This window comes from Staurois parvus, unplaced genomic scaffold (genome assembly GCF_062004578.1).
Source record: "Staurois parvus isolate SC_StPar_1 unplaced genomic scaffold, SC_StPar_1.0 ptg000362l, whole genome shotgun sequence".
Classification (NCBI taxonomy): Eukaryota; Metazoa; Chordata; class Amphibia; order Anura; family Ranidae; genus Staurois; species Staurois parvus.
Genome location: NW_028318158.1, coordinates 10283700 through 10303797, shown reverse-complemented (window position 1 = coordinate 10303797; position 20098 = coordinate 10283700). Strand labels below are relative to the sequence as shown.

Sequence of the window (20098 nt, the reverse complement as noted above, 5' to 3'; positions counted from 1 at the left end):
TCCGTTTTTCTGATGGCTCCATGTCAGCACAGCTGGGATTTAACTAGCTACACACGGGAGGGTTATGCAAAACCAATTTAATTTCGACTGGAAGCAGAGGCCAATATACCCCTGCCAAAATCAGCAGTAGTCAAAGCCGCAGGTTCTATACAATAATGAGTCATGAAGATATGAACAGAAGACCATGTAGCTGCTTTCCAGATTGTTTCCAGGAAACTCAGCCCACTGCTGCCCATGAGGTTGAAACCCCTCTAGTGGAATGCGCTTTGACCCCCTCAGGCACAGGCAACCCTCTCGTTCTGTAAGCTAAACAGATGGTCTTGAGCTATGTAGTGATTACTCTGCTAGAAGCTTTTGAGCCTTTCCGTGCACCGATAGGGATGGTGAAAAGATGATCTGACTTCATGAGCTGGGAAGTAGAATCCACATAGTCTCTCAATGAGTGCCCAAAATCCGATGGACTTGGGTCCTGGGAATTTTCCGAAACGAGCATCGGAAGTGTAATATCTTGTGTTATGTGAAACCTGGAGGCAACTTTGTGTACGAATCTTAGCATTGGTCTAAGCACGACCCTATCAAAGAATGAAAGAAAGGGTTCTTTAAACCCTAAGGCTGCTATTTCTGAAACTCTGCTGGCTGATGTTATCGTCACGAGAAACGCTGTTTTCAGAGTAAGATGCCATAGTGAAACAGGATGACTGAAGGTGTCTGATGAGAGGAAGTCCAACACCAGTGGCAAGTCCCATTTCACCATTTCAGGAAAATCAGAGGCTTGGGTGATCTTTGGCGGATAGCTGCCTTAAAGAACCGAACCACTAAAGAGTCTGATGCCCATAGAGTACCTGTAAAAGCCAAGAGGGCAGAAATCTGAGCCTTCAGAGTAATCACAGACAGACCCATATCCAGCCCCGCCTGGAAGAATTCCAATGAGTGGCAGATTCTCTGGGTATCTGGCGCAAAGCCATGCCTGTTTGCAAATTCCACAAACTTTCTTCATATCCTGCTATAGGCCGTGTTGGTGCTGCCCTTTTTGGCTCTCATCAAGGTATCTGTGACCTTAGTTGAGCATCCTAGATTGATCAGCCTTTGCCTTTCAAGGCCCAGGCCATCAGCCTGAGTTTCTCCAGAGCGGGGTGCCGAATGGGTCCCTGCATGAGCAGATCCGGTGTCACTGGCAGAGGGTATGGTTCTCTGATGTTCAATGAATGCAGTAGTGGGTACCAGGGTCTCTTTGGCCAATCTGGTATTACTGAGAGAACTGTCACCTCTCCTGGTGTATTCTGCGCATCAAGCTGAGATTCACTGGAATTGGAGGGAAGGCGTACAAAGTATTGAAATTCCATGCCATTGTCAAAGCCTCCACCCCCATAGCTTGTGGGTGACTGATCCTGGAGAAAAAACGAGGTAGTTTGGTATTCTCCACGGAGGCAAACAGGTCTTTCTCCGGCAGAAATGCCCATGCCACTAGACTCCAAAAAACTTGAGGTGAAAGGACCCACTCATTGTCCAAACTCATTCTGGATAGATAATCCACCTGGGTATTCAAGCAACTGGGCACATACAGTGGGGATCGAAAGTTTGGGCACCCCAGCTAAAAATTTGTATTAATGTGCATAGAGAAGCCAAGGAAAGATGGAAAAATCTCCAAAAGGCATCAAATTACAGATTAGACATTCTTATAATATGTCAACAAAAGTTAGATTTTATTTCCATCATTTACACTTTCAAAATAACAGAAAACAAAAAAATGGCGTCTGCAAAAGTTTGGGCACCCTGCAGAATTTATAGCATGCACTGCCCCCTTTGCCAAGCTGAGACCTGCCAGTGTCATGGATTGTTCTCAATCATTGTCTGGAAAGACCAGGTGATGTCAATCTCAAAGGTTTTAAATGCTCAGACTCATCTGACCTTGCCCCAACAATCAGCACTATGGGTTCTTCTAAGCAGTTGTCTAGAAAACTGAAACTGAAAATAGTTGACGCTCACAAAGCTGGAGAAGGCTATAAGAAGATAGCAAAGCGTTTTCAGATGTCAATATCCTCTGTTCGGAATGTAATTAAGAAATGGAAGTCATCAGGAACAGTGGAAGTTAAAGCAAGATCTGGAAGACCAAGAAAAATATCAGACAGAACATCTCGCAGGATTGTGAGAAAAACAATTCAAAACCCACCTTTGACTGCACGATCCCTCCAGAAAGATCTGGCAGACACTGGAGTTGTGGTACACTATTTCACTATAAAGAGATACTTGTACAAATATGGTCTTCATGGAAGAGTCATCAGAAGAAAACCTCTTCTATGTCCTCACCACAAAAATCATCGTTTGAACTTTGCAAATGAACATATAGACAAGCCTGATGCATTTTGGAAACAAGTTCTGTGGACCGATGAGGTTAAAATTGAACTTTTTGGCCAGAATGAGCAAGGGTACGTTTGGAGAAGAAGGGGCACAGAATTTAATGAAAAGAACCTCTGTCCAACTGTTAAGCATGGGGTTGGATCAATCATGCTTTGGGGTTGTGTTGCAGCCAGTGGCACAGGGAACATCTCACGAGTAGAAGGAAAAATGGATTCAATAAAATTTCAGCAAATTTTGGATGGTAACTTGATGCCATCTGTGAAAAAGCTGAAGTTAGGATGGCTTCTACAAATGGATAATGATCCTAAACACACCTCGAAATCCACAGGGGATTACATCAAGAGGCGTAAACTGAAGGTTTTGCCATGGCCTTCACAATCTCCTGACCTCAACATAATTGAAAATCTATGGATAGACCTTAAAAGAGCAGTGCGTGACAGACAGCCCAGAAATCTCAAAGAACTGGAAGACTTTTGTAAGGAAGAATGGGCAAAGATACCTCAAACAAGAATTGAAAGACTCTTGGCTGGCTACAAAAAGCGTTTACAAGCTGTGATACTTGCCAAAGGGGGCAGTACAAGATATTAACTCTGCAGAGTGCCCAAAACTTTTGCAGACGCCATTTTTTTGTTTTCTGTTATTTTGAAAGTGTAAATGATGGAAATAAAATCTAACTTTTGTTGACATATTATAAGAATGTCTAATCTGTAATTTGATGCCTTTTGGAGATTTTTCCATCTTTCCTTGGCTTCTTTATGCACATTAATACAAATTTTTAGCTGGGGTGCCCAAACTTTCGATCCCCACTGTACATTGCTGTTAGCAGTTGTAAGTTGGCTTGGGCCCATTCCATAATTGGAGTAACCTCCCTCACAGGAGGAGTATGCTGCGGGTGCCCCCCTGTCTGCGTATGTAGGCTACTGCCGTTGTATTGTCCAACTTCATCAGAATGGGTGCACCCTGAATGAGCCTTTTTGAAAGCTTGGAATGCTACCCTCAATTATAGAATGTTAGAAACCATATTGACAGCCCGGAATGACCACTGGCCCTGGGCCCAGTGAACTCCGCACAGGGATCCCCAGCCCGTTTCGCTGGCATCCGATTGGACCACCTGCCACTGTATCGCAAGTAAGGAATGGCATTGTAGGAGATTCTGCCGTCTCGACCACCATTCCAGACTCATTCTCATCTGGAAAGTGATTTGTATCTTCTGCCCAAGATCCTCCAATCTCCATTGTTCTAAGCCCCACCTGAAGGGGACATGAATTCCCCGAACTCTTAATACTTTCAGACTTGAAGGGGTATAGCTTTGCGAACCGATTCTTAAAAGGTATTCTCTTATCCGCTTGGTTCCACTCATCAGTAATTATGTCCTGAATTTCTTACATGAATGGGAAAATCAACCCCTCCTTTTTCATGTTTGTGAAAAACTTCCTCTGTTTCTTCTGCAGTTTTTCTCCAGGGTATTCCCAAAGCAGAGCCTGCCTAATCTCTTTCATGAAAAGCTGGACCAAGGCAAAATCAAACCATCATAACGGGCCGGAAACAGCGTATGATGCTAAAGGTTCCCGAGACTCTGGAATCACCTGACTAGCTGACGGCATCTGCGGAGACAAGGATCGCGGGGTGGACAGAACAGGGGTGGCTAAAGGCTGCGACTGCAATGCAAATGCCTTTAGCGTCTCCTCAAATGCCTGTTTCATTAGCGATACCATCTCCGCCTTATCAGGTTCTTGGTGTTTGGTTGCTTCTTAGAAGCAAGTATCACAAGCCATCTTGCGTGGCATGGCTCTTCTAGGGCATGCCCAGCATCCTCCTGGTCTGGGTTGGTCATGATACGAATGTCTGCCGTATTGTGATGGGGAGCACTGACCCCCAGAGGCTGAACGGGAACGCAAGGCCTTTATCCTTCTCGGTCCTACCTTGCAGATGACCGTCTCCTACTCCTTTCTGAGCTTCTTCTTTCTGATCATTGTGAAGGATCATGGCCAAGACCCAAGGAGCTAGGGCAGCACAGACAAAAAAAAGACAAAATTAGTAATTGCCTTGAAAAACAACAAAAAGAATATACGCATCTGGTGACGTCTCCCCTACCTTTTCTGAGAACGCTGGTATTTAGATGGGGTATGCATGTTATCACTGCTATAAAAAGACAAAACCAAGAGCATGAGGCAGAGCAATACAGCAGATAGAACCACAGGAGCACAGCCTTGCAGGTGCAATGCATACACTCTATAGCCGGCAGTACTTTACCATGGCCTGATGCCGCCCTGAGGACCACCAGCAGGGTTCCCTGGTTAAACTGCTGTTAGCAAAGGAGTACAGGGACCGCATCCAACCTTGAGAGCGATTCTGGACAGCCAGCAAGCCATTAGACCAGCTAGGAGGGGAGACACCACCTGTCCTGATTGCAGGAGGAAGAAAAAGGAATGGCTGAGGTGGGTCAAAAATTTATTGAGTTACATCCTGATCAGGTAGGGGGTGGGCAGGGCCTCCCCCAGCTGTGCTGGGCCTCCCCCAGCTGTGCTGACATGGAGCCATCAGGAAACAGGCTTTTCACCACTCTATAGAACACTAAAAGAAATGTTTCACACTTTATGGTGCCTCTTGAACTTAGTTTGGCCATTTCTGTTGTATGCTTATCAGACCTTTCAAAACATATGTGAATGTATGCTGGATACAATAAAACTCTTGCTATACAGTATGACAACCTTTTGTGGCCTAGAGAAGCTGTTCAGATCACTTAAACAGGAGACCAGTGGAAACATCATTTATTGGATATGAGCTGCCCAACAGCTTCCTCTAGTGACAGATTGTGGGTAAAGCATTATATTTATCCACTGATATATCTAAAGAATGTGTTGATACCTTTGGCAGTTAAAGTGAACCTAAACTCAAAAAGTGAAGATTTGCTTTGTTATAGGGAATATCTAGAAATGCTGAAGAGTCCAGGCGTGGGTTACATAGTTACACTGGTCCAGCTTGGACATACTAGGTTTTTGTGTATTTGTTTATTCATTTGGCCCTGACCACATTAGGATAGAATTTATATTAACAAAAAAAAATTTCTTTAAAAGAAATTGGTACTAATGTAGGCTGCCATTGCTGAACTCTTTGCATAGAATCCTAATTGATGGTTGTCATGCTGATCCATTGGCTTCCGTACTTTCTGAGACACAGAGCTGGAATAGGCAAGCTGATCCAGGATTCTGACTTCTTTTGGATATTCTAATTTCAATTCAGTGGCATCTGTATTTGTTTTACTACTGCTGAATTCTGAAAATCCTGTTTCCTTGACTGTCTCTTGCTTTAATACTCTGTGAGTGACTGACCAAACATCCATGTAGCAGAAATCAGGACTCCTGGACTGCATACTTTTTCAGGGTTAGTTAGATAGATTAAAGCCATGGGATCCACATGCCAGCCAGTCAATTAGTATGAAAGGAATATGGAGATTGCAATAGCCAAACTCTTTCTGGAAATGCTACTTGTCTGGCTGTCATGGTGCCAGTGTGACTTCAGTATCATGAATTGCTGAGCCCCAGAAAATATGAAGGACTTTTGACTTTTTTCAGCTTTCCTGGTTAGAATGACAGCCATGATTTGCTATATAAATACAGCAGCTGGCTGTAGTCAGCACTGTCAAAAACGGACCTTCTAGAACGTAATCCATGGGAGGCGTTACTACACAAGCCTGTAATAGCTCAATCTAAACACCAGCGGAAGAAGGTGGCTTTGTCTTCTGTTCGACACTGGCCAAGGCCTGATGCCAGCAATATCTCCATCTAATAGAAGTTAAACATCGACTCATGGGGACCATGGCCAAAAGAAGCTCGCCTTCATTTTGAATGACACACATGCTCAATAAGGTTTGGGTACCATGGGTCACCTATAATGAGAATTTGAACCTGGACCACTCATCGCTCTCAACCTGATAATGCTGCTATAGCTCTCCATTATGGATCTGTGTTTGTTTACTTCAGAATCCCCCTGCCTATTTCCCTCTTTCTCTTTCTTTTTTCCTTCCTATCAGTTTTTTATTTTTTTGATGGTTTTGTTTTGGCCCTTTATGAGCTCTTCACTTTTTGCTAGCTAAGTACACTAAGTAGTATTCCAGTGTTTCTCATCTTCCTCAATTTTTCTCCATCACTGAGCTAATGTGACCCCAGCACTGATGGAGAAGGACAGGGGAGGGTCATACTAGGATGCTGTGTGGACAGCTGACATCCTCCTTATCAACTGATGATGTCATTGGCTGTCAGGATGCCAGCGCCTAGAAGGTCATAATTGTGCACTATGAAAACCTGCAGCTTTGTGTAGTTAAAAGGCAGGCTTGATCCACCTGCTGGCTTGTATACAAGTTTATATGCAATTTTTAGACATTTTGCCAAGGCACCCCTGAAGAAACCTCAAGGCACCCTAGGGTGCCTGGGCACCCTGGTTGAGAAAGGCTGTTCTACACATTCATGTCCTGGTTGTGATGGTTGCATTGGCGGTAGTTGTTACATCGCCCGTTTACCTTTATACTGCCTTTGTAATTCTAGACTTATTGGCTCGTTTCTCTTCTCCCTTATTGTCTCATTGGCGCCTACTATTTTTTATGTCATTATCTTATGTCATCTGTAACTTTTTTGGAAAAAAAAATCAATAAACAAAAAAAAAGTGTTTGTAAACATTGTTGAGTAACATGAATAAAATGTACAACGTAACATTATCATTACCCTCCTCATCCTCTGCACCCACTCTGCCATAGAGACAGAGGGTACCTCTCTTATGTCCACCACTTGGTCACTCAGTAGTCTATCTAGGGGTCCATGGAACATAATCTGGGGACTGCAGAGAAGGATGAACTTACAAATGAGAAACCTGTTGTATTGTAAGTGTTACTATGTGAGAAACAAGGCGATTGTTTATCACGAAGAAGGGGAATATTCTGCAAAGCACGTAGGGTACAGATATTGTAGATTGTTAATATCAAATGTAAAGTACATATATCCCATATTTGAGGTTGGTGATATTAACTCATGTAAGTGAGATCTTTGTTGCTTTTGCAGTGTGTTTTGGATCATTGCCCATCTGTACTGTGAAGAGATGTCCAATCAACTTTGCTGCATTTGGCTGAATCTGGGCTGACAGTATATCTCTAAACACTGCAGAATTCATCCGGCTGCTTCTGTCTTCTGTCACATCATCAATAAACACCAATGACCCAGTGCCACTGGAAGCCATGCATGCCCATGCCATCACATTGCCTCCACCATGTTTTACAGATGACGTTGTGTTCTTTGATTCATGAGCTTTTCCAAGCCTTCTCCACACTTTTCTTCCCCTCATTCTGGTAGAGATTAATCTTAGTTTCATCCGTCCAAAGAATGCTTTTCCAGAACTGGTCTGGCTTTTTTAGATGTTTTTTGGCAAAGTATAATCTGGCTTTTCTATTCTTCAGGCTTATGAATGTTTTTTTTCCAACTGTTAAGCATGGGGTTGGATCAATCATGCTTTGGGGTTGTGTTGCAGCCAGTGGCACAGGGAACATCTCACGAGTAGAAGGAAAAATGGATTCAATAAAATTTCAGCAAATTTTGGATGGTAACTTGATGCCATCTGTGAAAAAGCTGAAGTTAAAGAGAGGATGGCTTCTACAAATGGATAATGATCCTAAACACACCTCGAAATCCACGGGGGATTACATCAAGAGGAGTAAACTGAAGGTTTTGCCATGGCCTTCACAATCTCCTGACTTCAACATAATTGAAAATCTATGGATAGACCTTAAAAGAGCAGTGCGTGACAGACAGCCCAGAAATCTCAAAGAACTGGAAGACGTAAGGAAGAATGGGCAAAGATACCTCAAACAAGAATTGAAAGACTCTTGGCTGGCTACAAAAAGCGTTTACAAGCTGTGATACTTGCCAAAGGGGGCAGTACAAGATATTAACTCTGCAGGGTGCCCAAACTTTTGCAGACGCCATTTTTTTGTTTTCTGTTATTTTGAAAGTGTAAATGATGGAAATAAAATCTAACTTTTGTTGACATATTATAAGAATGTCTAATCTGTAATTTGATGCCTTTTGGAGATTCTTCCATCTTTCCTTGGCTTCATTATGCACATTAATACAAATTTTTAGCTGGGGTGCCCAAACTTTCGATCCCCAGTGTATATGTATATAAAATTAAGTATGTAAGTATTACTTTATTATCACTGAATAAATAGGCCCTTAGCAGAAATGTTAATATTTCTGTGGTCTCTAATGGGTATATAGGTGTGAGAGCAGAATTGTTTAACAATTACAGATTTACTGCTGTCTGTACTTACTAATGTCTACTAATAAAAATGTTATTTTTGTAATAATCAATTCATTTTTTTTCACAGCACCTGTGCATTTCATTTATTTCCAGAGTAGGGACAATGCTTTTGTTCTAATCTAATATACAAGGACATACAGTAAACAAACCAATAATATTAAAATACATTGATAATCCACAAATGTTATCCCTTTCTCCCAATAAAAATGCATTTCATATTTCTTCCAGAAGGTGGCACCTTCCTGCCATACTGTCAAACAATAGATCTACCTTGTAAAGCTGATCTCCAGCTAAAAAAATAAAAATTGAACATGTACTGATGAAGTATACATTCAGCAGCAAAGGAAACACTTGTTTTTTGTTTTGTTTTTTATGCAGAAAGAATGTTTATTAGAAAACTCATTCCTGTATAAACATACATGAACAGCAGTAATAGACATATATGTACCATTCATACACCATCTTTTCATGGCAAACAATAGCATGAATACAACACAGAAAATGAGGAAAACAGAGTGTGGAGTGGATGCAAATTTATACATCATAGGACCATCAGCAGGATTAGTCGTAAAGCACCCCGAGTATCCCTCTGATGCATATCTGGTAGGGAAGTCTGAGAATAGGGAAGAACATTTGTTTAGTATCCTATTTACCCCCCTTAGACCCTGATAACAGCCTGAAACCTTTCCTCTCACTAGTCATGTGGCCACCCCTTCACCACCTTTATCATATATAATGCAAGACCATTGGTCCTGGATTGCATGTGAGGACTTCAAAGTCCTACCCACATTCCGAGACTGAAGGGAAAGCATAGAAGAGTGCTGGCCACAGCGGGAGTAAAAAATAAGGTAAGTACTGTATATCTCTTCCCTAGACTAAACAAGCATTAGGTCCTTACTATACTTGAAGGTTCTCAATAGAGAACAGCTAAGTACACAGATAAAATACATAAGAGAGATGTTTTCCCTTCCCAAGGAATTGCATTTCTGTTCATCCAGTCCTGAGATTTACAAAGCTCTGCCACACAGCAGGACAGGAGACCTGAAAATTCTCTGCTGCAGTTCAGTGACTCTTATAGGTCTTGTCCTTCCCTTCATCTGTGACTAGACAGTGAAAGGAGTTGCAACAGACTGATAAGCTCATCACCCTGTCACTTTGCTCTCTCCTCCTGTCAGCAGGGCTGCTGATAAGGGGGTACCCCTGGCTTTCCTGTAGGGGGCCTGGCCCCACCAGCTGCAGAGGGGGGACCTGGGCAGCTGACAAGACCATCTACAGGTACTAAATTCCATTGTTAGCCTCCTGTCATTCTATCACACAGTGGCTCAGTGTTGTTAATGTTAGTTGCGCTCCTGCTCTGCTCCACAGGTTTGACACTTTCAAGTTTCCTTCTGTTTATATTTGATTGCAACTTTGTTTCTCTCCTCTCCCCCTGACCAGGGGTGGACTGACAACTCATGGGGCCCCCAGGCAATAGGGGATCATGGGGCCCCTGTGTCCTTGCCCAAACTCAAAAAAGCCTATGAAAAAGGTACGAGGGGCATCTCATGGGGCCCCCTACTGACCCCCGGGCCCTCGGGCAGTGCCCGAGTTTCAAAATGGTCAGTCTGCCCCTGCCCCTGACTGATCCCTTTCTGTTCTCTGCTACAAACCTCTCTCCTTATACAACTTGACCCCCCCACTGTCATCACTTGTTCCCTCTGCAAATCTATATATCACCGCTCAACTCTTTTTATTTAACTATTTATTTACTGATCTAGTTAATATGTTTCATTTCCTATCACCTACAGCTCAGATCTAGCATTAATTTTAAGATTCCTAATTGAATGTCACCACTAGTCTGATTGCCTTCACAATTCCTGGTCAGTCCCATTCCCTTACCTATAATAACCTTTAGGGCCAGTTTACACTACATGCGTTTCAGTTGCTTTTTTTCTGCATCCAAAATGCACAAAAAGTAAGTTATATGGTTGTCAATGTCATAGTTCACACCAGTGCTTGCAGTTCCAGTGTGTTCCGGATGCAGAAAAAAAAGTAGAACAGGCTGCATTTTTCCTACGCAGAACTGTACTGGAACATGGTAAAGCACATTAAAAAAAAGCACAGGAACGCACCAAATTTGCACTGGAACGCACATATCCCTAATTAAATTGAAGAAAAAAAGAGGGGAGTAAATGAACTGGAATGTATAAAAAACACACTGGAACGTGTCAAAAACAGTACCATGAACACTTAAATGCACCTCCACACATCTAGTAAACACAGATGCATTCACAGCCATTAAAACGCATGGTACCACACTAATGTGTAGTTAGGTGCAACACACTTTTAAAATAATACAGTGAGGAACAGAAGTATTTGAACACCCTGCGATTTTGCAAGTTCTCCCACTTAGAAATCATGGAGGGGTCTGAAATTCACATTGTAGGTGCATTCCCACTCTAAGAGACAGAATTAAAAAAAAAAATTCAGGAAATCACATTGTATGATTTTTAAAGAATTTATTTGTCTTGCACTGCTGAACATAAGTATTTGAACACCTGAGAAAATCAGTGTTAATATTTGGTACAGAAGCCTTTGTTTGCAATTACAGAGGTCAAACGTTTCCTGTAGTTCTTGACCAGGTTTGCAAACACTGCAACAGGGATTTTGGCCCACTCCTCCGCACAGATCTCCTCTAGATCTGTCAGATTTTGGGGCTGTCGCTGAGCAACAAGGAGTTTCAGCTCCCTCCAAAGATGTTCTGTTGGATTTAGGTCTGGAGACTGGCTAGGCCACTCCAGAACTTTGATATGCTTCTTACGGAGCCACTCCTTGGTTATCCTGGCTGTGTGCTTCGGGTCGTTGTCATGTTGGAAGATCCAGCCACGACCCATCTTCAATGCTCTGACTGAGGGAAGGAGGTTGTTGCTCAAAATCTCACAATAAATGGCCCCATTCCTCCTCTCCTTAATACAGTGCAGTCGTCCTGTCCCCTACGCAGAAAAGCACCCCCAAAGCATGATGTTACCACCCCCATGCTTCACAGTAGGGATGGTGTTCTTGGGATGCAACTCATCCTTCTTTTTCCTCCAAACACGACGAGTGAAGTTTAGACCAAAAAGTTCTACTTTGGTCTCTTCTGACCACATGACTTTCTCCCATGCCTCCTCTGGATCATCCAGATGGTCATTGGCAAACTTCAGATGGGCCTGGACATGTGATGACTTGAGCAGGGGAACCTTTCGTGCAATGCATGATTTGAAACCATGACAGCGTAGTGTTCTACCGACAGTGACCTTTGAAACTGTGGTCCCAGCTCTCTTCATGTCATTGACCAGCTCCTCCCTTGTAGTTCTGGGCTGATTCCTCACCTTTCTTATCATCAGTGATACCCCACAAGGTGAGATCTTGCATGGAGCCCCAGTCCGAGGGAGACTGACAGTCGTCTTTAGCCTCTTCCATTTTCTAACAATTGCTCCAACAGTTGATCTATTTTCACCAAGCTGCTTGGCAATTGCCCCGTAGCCCTTTTTAGCCTTGTGGAGGTCCACAATTTTGTCTCTGGTGTCTTTTGACAGCTCTTTGGTCTTGCCCATGGTAGTAGTTGGTGTCTGACTGACTGTGGGGTGGACAGGTGTCTTTAAAGAGCTCAGACAGGTGCTACTAAGTTAGATTAATGAGTGGAGTAGAGATGGACTTTTTAAAGGCACAGTTACAGGTCTTTGAGAGCCAGAATTCTTGTTGTTTCTTAGGTGTTCAAATACTTATGTTCAGCAGTGCAAGACAAATAAATTCTTTAAAAATCATACAATGTGATTTCCTGAATTTTATTTTAAATTCTGTCTCTCAGAGTGGGAATGCACCTACAATGTGAATTGCAGACCCCTCCATGATTTCTAAGTGGGAGATCTTGCAAAATCGCAGGGTGTTCAAATACTTCTGTTCCTCACTGTATGCCTGCAGTATTTTTGCATGTACCCACATGTTAGGTAGCCCATTGAAATTAATGGGCTGAGGAAAAAAAATTGTCAAAAATTCTAAATGTCTCCTAGAGAAAGAGACACTGCAGCCCCAAAATATCAGTATTCTTTGACTTACGTGACACAGTCTTTACAATAAATTTCTTATACGTATTTACTTGATGGTAACTTCTCAAATCTGGCTTAGTGCCATCTGTTGCTATCACTTCAACCTCCCACCATTTAAAGGTCAAGCACTGTGAGGAGTGCAGCCTCAAATTGTGGACATTACTGTTATAAAAAATAGACAAGCTGACATTTGTACACATTTTATATACATTTGCGTTTGTTTATATGAGTGTTCCTCTAATAAAGCAATGCAAAGCTCAAGGCGGATGTGTGAATTACAGTAGCCTTTAGCAACCAGATTTCAATTTACTGAAGTCACACAAATAAAATATGATTTCTGGGTGGTTGCCATGGATTTCTGAACTTTGTATGCAGCCAGTAAATGGCATAAGCTGTTCTACTAACTTAGATCTCCTGTTCAATACATGGCCTAGATTGGACTAAAATAGACTACAATGACATTAGAACTGACCTAAACCGAAGGAAGGGGGGAGGAAGTTGTGATGACATCTCTCTACACAAGTGCAGGTTCGTTGATGACATCTCACTACACAAACATGTTATTTTTTTGTTTGATGTTTGAATTTAGCTTCAGTTTCCTTCTCCTTTTAAACATATCTCTTCAGAGGGCAAAACTTTGACGTCAGCTTCCCCTGCTGCTATCACTTCTGCTGCTGCTTCTAACATGGTATTTACAAAACATTTTTGTTCTCCCCAGAGATGCCTGGCAAAGACCTGAGTTAACAGCAAAAAAATAAAACTATAGAAAAATGTTATCAAGCTTAAAACAAAAAAACTGTACAGGAGAAAGCATTATTTTTTGCATTTTGAAAGCTCAATTTTAGCTTTATTTTACCCCGGAAATGACTAATTAGGAGGCATGGCCACAAAGCCCTGCACTCACAGTACAATGATGTCATTATGTCATGAATGCTTCCTGAATCATTGCATCCAAGAGAATGAACGTAGCCACCTTCCAACAGGAAATCAGATCACAGCAGAAAAAAAAGGAATTTGGAGGCTGAGAGCAAAAGAAGGTACTGTCCTGAGTAAAAAATACATACTTGAATAAAATTTGTTTTTTAAAACAGAGGTTAGTGTCACTTTAATAAAATGCAGGGAGTATCTGGATCAGAGATTAATTTTTTTCCCTCTTGATGCAAACTGGACTGTACTTTAGTTTTTTTTGCCTTCCTTTGGATCAAATGTGGGTTTTGAATCCTGAGGATGCAGTGAGTTTGATTTACTAGAACTGGAGACTGCCAAAATCTGATGCAGCTGTGCATGGAAGCCAGTCAGCTTCTAACTTCAGCTTGTTCATTTAAACTTTGTCAATAAAATCTGAAAGCTAATTGGTTTCTATGCAGAGCTGCACCAGATTTTAGAATCTCCAGTTTTAGTAAATCAATCCCAATGTGTTTCCGTTGTGTATGTTTGCTGTTTGTTTTAACTAGACAGACACGTGCCTTTTTTTCAACCAAACTATGTAAATATATAAAAATAACACAAGTTCCTAAATCCTTTCTCGTGTTTAAATGAAACTAAGCCCCCCCCCCAAAAAAAAATATAAAAAATCACTTGCATGAGCAGAAGAGTGAGGTGTGACATCATGCACTATATTGCCAAAAGTATTGGGCCAGCCCTCCAAAGCACTGGATTCAGGTGTTCCAATCCCCTCCATGGCCACAGGTGTTTAAAATCATCACCTAGGCATGCAGACTGCTTCTACAAACATTTGTGAAAGAATGGGTCGCTCTCAGGAGCTCAGTGGATTCAAGCGTGGTACTGTGATAGTTTTCCACCTGTGCAATAAGTCCATCCGTGACATTTCCTTGCTACTAAATATTCCACGGTCAACTGTTAGTGGTATTATAACAAAGTGGAAGCAACTGGGAACAACAGCAACTCAGCCACGAAGTGGTAGGCCACATAAAATGACAGAGCGGGGTCAGCGCATACTGAAGGGCACAGTGCACAGAAGTTTCCAACTGTCTGCAGAGTCAATAGCTAAAGACCTCTAAACTTTGTGTGGCATTCAGATTAGCACTACAACAGTGCGTAGAGAGCTTCATGGAATGGGTTTCCATGGCTGAGCAGCTGCATCCAAGGCTTACATCACCAAGTGCAATGCAAAGCGTTGGATGCCGTGGTGTAAAGCACAACACCACCAAACTCTAGAGCAGTGCAGACATGTTCTCTGGAGTGACAAATTATGCTTCTTTGTCTGGCAATCCGATGTCTGTGTTCAGCGGTTTCCAGAAGAACAGTACATGCCTGACTGCATTTTGCCAAGTGTAAAGTTTGGTGGAGGGGGGATTATGGTGTGGGGTTATTTTTCAGGGGTTGGGCTTGGCCCCTTAGTTCCAGTGAAGGGAACTCTTAAGGCATCAGCATACCAAGACATTCTGGACAATTTCATGCTCCCAACATTGTGGGAACAGTTTGGGGATGGCCCCTTTATGTTCCAACATGACTGCGTACCAGTGCACAAGGCAAGGTCCATGAAGACATGGCTGAGTGCGTTTAGAGTGGAGGAACTTGACTGGCCCAATAGAACACCTTTGGGATGAATTAGAATGGAGACTGCGAGCCAGGCCTTCTCGTCCGACATCAGTGCCTGACCTCACAAATGCGCTTCTGGAAGAATGGTCAAACATTCCCATAGACACACTCCTAAACCTTGTGGACAGCCTTCCCAGGAGAGTTGAAGCTGTTATAGCTGCAAAGGGTGGGCCAACTCAATATTGAACCCCACGGACTAGGACTGGGATGCCATTAAAATTCATGTGCGTGTAAAGGCAGGCGTCCCAATACTTTTGGCAATATAGTGTATGTCTGATCACGGTCTCCCAAGAAGGTTATATTAAAGTACAATACTGATCATAATTTACTAAAGCAAAAACATTCAGCATTATCATGCATTATTTCCTTTTTTCTTTTTTTTACAAATGATAGACGTGTTTGCAACTCTCACAAGGTTTTATTGCTGCATCAGCTCAATTTACTAAATAGACATCATGTTTAATAAGTATTAATTGCCACTGGGGAGATTACCCTTTATTTTCTGCCCTTTTGGCACAGCAAGAAAAGAGAGAAAATGTCTCTGACATAAAATAAATCACTTGTTAGATATTTGTTACCAATATGTTCCCGTTAGAAGATTTCTGTTCTATTCCTGTTCAAGAGACAACTGATAATTCAGGATTTCTCTCACATTCAGTCCCAAAGAATATGTTCATTAGGTTGAATGGGAGAGAGTGCATCTCCCTAAGAGTGACACAGTCAGCAATAAAAACCTAGCATATGTTTTATCACCACTCTAGCAAAAAAATAAAAAAACAGCAACAAAAAAAAAAGAGTTGACCAGATACATTTAACATATGGCTAACAATAATTTTGAGCTTTCCCTTATGACCAACTATAGACTTTCCTTTAATGCCTTAAACAACACACCATTAAAGAAGAACTGCAGGGAAAACAAATTACCTTTTAACTGATCTCATTAGATAAAGCCATGATTTATTTGCTTTAGACATGTAGAGCTACCCCAGAAGGAGGCGCTTGGTAATTTGGGTACTCTGTTCTGCTGCTCAACTCCAAGAACAACCTCAGCCCCTCTGACACACCTGGCTGAGTGAAAGATTTAAGCATAGATGTCCACACAGAAGGTAGGTGCAGACACAGTACACTAAGTGGTATAATCACTATGCCAAAGTGACTTAGAAAACGATTCTGTTTCACTAGACAGGAATAAATCAGAAAACTCAGTGAAACAGTCATATAAGCATTAACTCCAATGTGAATAATAATACTATAACTAGTCTAGAATGTACTCTAGGAGTATGGCGATATAATGCAATGTCCCCTGAAAGGATACGTTTTAACATATGCAATAGGTGAAGGTTTCAGTGTAGTAGCTGTAAACAAACAGTCTTTAGTCCTAACTCTTCAGCCAGCTAGCATTGGGGCCCATTCGTATAATTGGTGCACATAAGAATAGTCCCAGTCGATAATAAGGCTACTAGATGGCTGTATGGTCAGTTCTTAAAGGCCTCTGTCTCTCGAACAGTAAATAGTATATCCTCACAACAGCAGCAGCTCACCAGTCCCAGCGATATTGCAGCTCACCATAGGGTCACACACAGCGATTAGTCCACTCTATGCTCAACACGGCAAGTGACTCTGGCTGTTGGCACACATGGACTCAGCATTCCGAATCCTGCTCTGGCCACCATTATGCAGCAATGATGGTGCACAATAGACAGCAATGTGCACTCTCCAGACTCCCTCATGGTGGGAGGAAGCTGCGTTCTGTACAGCCTGAGAAAATGCAGCTCTTTCCTTTCTCCTGGCAATCGTCCTCTAGTAAATGCAGTTCAAAAGCTCTTGATTACACAAGTCTCACCTCAGGACTACAGTTCCCACAGTGCAGTGTTGCTTGACTCAGTCTGTTGAACTCTTCCTTCTCAGCAGCTCCCTCCTCTTGCTAATATAGCAGCTAACAAGTTCAGCATCGCAGAGTAGCAGCCACAGAGCGCAGCTGCAGCCAGTGATTCTCTCATTCTCCAACCTTAGCCAAGCACCTGGCTACAGACATTACAAAGTTGTATATTTTTAAAGCCATTTTATGTACATCATAATTTATTTTGGGGATGCTATTGCCATTTATCTGCCCTGTGATAACATGCATTTCCATTTCCATCTGCAAAGTCCTGTATTTATCTAACCAAAGGCCATAGCCATCCTTTTCACATTTTACACTGTAACACATTGCTGCTATATTATCATCTACCCCAAAAGAAAGGCTTTTATGGACCAGCATCCTTCTGTGAAGTCATATTCAAAATCTACACAATGTAAAATCATCTATAAGGGTGTCACACTGGTGGTCCTCCAGCTGTTGTGAAACTACAAGTCCCATCATGCCTCTACCTTTGGGAGTCATGCTTGTAACTGTCAATCTTGCAATGCTTCATAGGACTTTTAGTTTGGCAACAACTGGAGGACCACCAGTTTCACACCTGTGAGTATATTATTGTCCCTTTAGGGACATTTAACAACTAGAACAACTGTATTTCGCAAATGACAATAGCACAGTCACAAACTTGTCTACTATTGTCCTTAAAGAGATGGTGACGTTAGTGACCACAACATGTGCAAAGCACATATTTAAGAGCTGATTTGCCTGCCAAAGATTTTGTGTTTCTGCCTATGCAGTATTGAGATTTGCACAGCTGTGCCACACAGCACAGTCCATTCTGACAGGGAAAGGTACCCGATTGTTCTCCGCTGCAGTTTTACTTTCACTTTCAGGTCTCTGCCCCACCCAGTGACTGGACATTGAAGAGAAGCAGCAAAACTAATCTCCATGTCATTCTGCTATCTCCTTTTATCAGCACTTCTTGCAATGCATCACACCTCTCCATTCCCCACTGTGAACTCTGCTGTACAGTAAACTGCAAGGGGCTTTAGGTACTCACTCTACTGGCATTAATAAAATGTAATTATAAAGCTGCATTAATTTGTATCTTTTATATGTCAGCTTTAAAGTGGTTCTTAATGCATTCTCTGCATACAAAGAAACCTTCCAAAATCATCTCCCTCCTGCCCCCTTCCTAAATAATTACCTGGCTCTTTTTTAGCTCCAGCGCTATGCCTATCTGCAGCAGCACTGCACTCTCTCTTTCCTCACAGAGGCAGCATCTACAGTCATTGGCTCCTGCTGCTGTCAATCAAATCCTGTGGGGAGGGAACAGGGGGTGGGCCAATCCACACTATGTATGTCTATGGACACACACAGCCTGGCTCAGGACCAAATCGCATGTCTGTCCCCATACCAAGAAACTTGCTATGGGGGCATTCAAAGTAAATATGTCACCAGAACACCAAGGATTCTCCAACCAGGTCCAAAGCTTTATTTAGTGGTCACCAGCCTGATGAAGGGGCCCTGCGTGGTTCCCTAATGATGTGACCACTGAAAAAAGCTTTGGACCCATTAGGAGAATGCTAGGTGTGCTGATGACATATTTCCTACTTTGAATGTCTACGGTTTCCAGACAGTGGTTACTGCAGCACCCACTGACACATAACAACCATTTCCAGGAACAAGGAGCAGAGAGCGGCAGCGGGGGACCCCAGAAGAGGAGGTTTTGGGCCGCTCTGTGCAATACCATTACACAGAGCAGGTAAGTATAACATGTTTATTATTTTAAGAAAAAAAATGTGCGCCTTTACAACCACCATAAAGTATAGTACATATCTCTTGCAGTATTTTCCTGGACACCCCAGTAGTTGCAGTTACAAGCTTTCAAGCTTGAAAAAGATAAAATGACTTTCACCTGAATTTTTTTTTTTTCTGTACACAGGGCAGAAGCCAATTTGGATAAATCCTTTAACTAGGAATGGAAAAAAAGCAGCTACGTGGTGGAAACTAATTTGAATCGGCCCGGCCGCTTCACATGCCACATGTAAATCTACACTTCTGGATTTTGCATATGACATCCAGAGCTGCCGCAATGTCAATCTGCGTGCTTCCTGTGTTAAAAGGAACACTGTATCCATCTGTCCTGATATGGAAACATTTCGGAAGCACAATACATTTTTTTTACAGGTGATTCTAAAGGCAATGGAACGTGTTTCAGTAATAGCCAATTAAATTCAAGTTTGCTATTTTTCTAGAACAAGCTAGAAAATGAAAACTGGCATGTGATTGATAGTTATGAGCCATTGTTCACAAAGTTTCCCAAAGAATTATGGAATATAATAATTATATAAATCGTTTTGTAAAATATTATGCAAATAATGTAATACAATATACTACACTTGGCAACTTTCTGGCATTTTCATCCAGCTTTCAATCACAAGAATGACTGAAAAGATTAAAGCCAAACTCCGGGCTGGATGGAAAAAAACCCTTGCAACTGCTTCCCCTCCCCCAACCCCCTCATGCACTGCAAGGGTTAAATGTTTATTTGGTATAAGGGGTAGAGGCAGGCTCTAGCACTCTCCTCCTTTCCCACTGGTACTCTATGCTGTGGTTGATCCCTCTGTGTCATCAAGTACAATGCAGTGCTATTCACCCTGCATTGTATGTGAAGATGTGCGCTCATGGCCGGAAGTGCTTTAGAAAGGAGGCTTCAAGGGACTGGTCACACAGCTGGAGTGAGAAAGGGTAAATATTATTTCTTATTGCTTTACCCCTAGGAAAAAAAAAGAAATAAACTCTTGCAGTGTGGGGGGCCTCACTGCAGAGGTATTTTGTTTCTTGTGCCCAGAGCTGGGCTTTAAAGCAATCTACCACTGATAGATTATATTTTTTCATCTATATGGCAGGGATAGTGGGAGGTTGCTTTGATCATTTTTGAGTT

General features: G+C 42.2%; 1 long non-coding RNA gene across 1 annotated transcript in view; it reads left to right on the top strand.

Moving 5' to 3' along the window:
* LOC149456432 (uncharacterized) overlaps positions 1–19495 on the top strand; it is an 81062-nt gene extending 61567 nt beyond the window's left edge. Inside the window, exon 3 of the long non-coding RNA XR_016313889.1 lies at positions 19097–19495. This is a non-coding gene — a long non-coding RNA (uncharacterized LOC149456432). The remainder of the gene's footprint in view (positions 1–19096) is intronic.
* Positions 19496–20098: the final 603 nt, after the last annotated feature.